A 1,576-nucleotide genomic window follows, 5' to 3' on the forward strand; every position below is an offset into this window, starting at 1 on the left:
TGCCAATAAATATATCAATAGGTATATGTGCGTAATCTCTCGCATAATCGTTCAAAAGCATTCACGTAGATATTAATAAATCTAGAAATTGATGCTGATTTAGGGGCGCGACAATTTTGTGTTTACAACTTGTTCGGATAATCTGCGACACCGTCTTGCAAGTCGATGGAACCAAGACTCGAGGATAAATTAAAAATTCATAATCGCATCGTTCCGTGCCGCGCCCGCCATGGGTGCAACAAAGCAATTAAAAAGTTAATACCGTCACTCGTCCTGTGGACGACCCACCGCGAGCCGCGCCTTCTTTATAGGATACGCAGTGTCGTACCGTACAAATTTGCGCGACACTCTTGGCGGTTCAATTTAATGAATTTTAGATTTTAACTTATCATCTACTAACTCTCTACCCTCCGGTTATTAAAACTTCGCCGCAATCCTTCGTCCTGTCCCGCATAATCCCCTCTCTAACCAACGCCACGTGTATCCCTTACGTTATTTCCTTTTTCTTTTCTTTTCTTTTTTACATTAACCGCTCTATCCGTTTCGCTTCCGCTCTAATTAGACCGAATATATATCATTGAATACATTATACATTATTATATGCAGAAAGCAGTTGTAAAATTCATGTCTTAACCAGCTAAATTATATTAAGCTTCAATTCATCGATACCAATAAAATCGTAATTTGTTCAATATCGAGGAAGTTTAATACAAAGTTTACATAAAATTATGTTTCTTTAATTTTTGCAAAGAACATACATTTGACTTTTCAATTCAATCACGTTTTGCATTTGACGATCTAAAGTAAATTTCTTAAAGAAACATTAAATACGAAAAACAAAAAAAATAACAAATAAAAAAATAATGTATTTCAATATATATATCCGACATGAAACACCCAAAACTCGCAAATGGATGAAGGAAGCATACCGCCTTTCGCGCTGTTTTTCTATGCAAATTTGTATTTCAAACGATTAACCTGCGAAAATAACTTCCCTCAATGCTCCTGTTTAAACTTTCAAGTTTCTCTTTCTTTTTTTAAGCTAATTCCCGAACTGGCCATGAAAAAAATCATCAAGCACACACCATTATTAAAACTTACCAAAAACAGCGATTAAATTAAAATCAAAACTCATCGATGATATTAAGTATTTTCAAAGATCACTTAATAAACATTGTTCCAGAAAATCATATATTACAAAAAAATATAACTTACCGATTACTTTCAAACATGATTTAAGTACAAAGTGACAAGTTTTTGAAAGTAATTAAAATTGAGAAAACTTCATAGTTTATGGAAAGTAATTAAGAAAATGCGAACGTTGAACGTCTTATTATTTAAGTTACAAAAAATATTATCTGAAAATATTATATGAGTATAAATAGCAATATAAATTATTATTTTTTAAACCGGTTTTTAAGTTGATATATCAGGCCAAATCACGATTGAAATTCGCTCGAAATTAATTTTAACAAAGTGACATTTTCAATAAAAAAATAAAAAAAGTACGATGTATACATGTAAATCCTAATTACTAAAAAATAAGAATGAAAAGGAAGATAAAATATACAACGAA

Source organism: Temnothorax longispinosus, chromosome 12, assembly GCF_030848805.1.
Source record: "Temnothorax longispinosus isolate EJ_2023e chromosome 12, Tlon_JGU_v1, whole genome shotgun sequence".
NCBI lineage: Eukaryota > Metazoa > Arthropoda > Insecta > Hymenoptera > Formicidae > Temnothorax > Temnothorax longispinosus.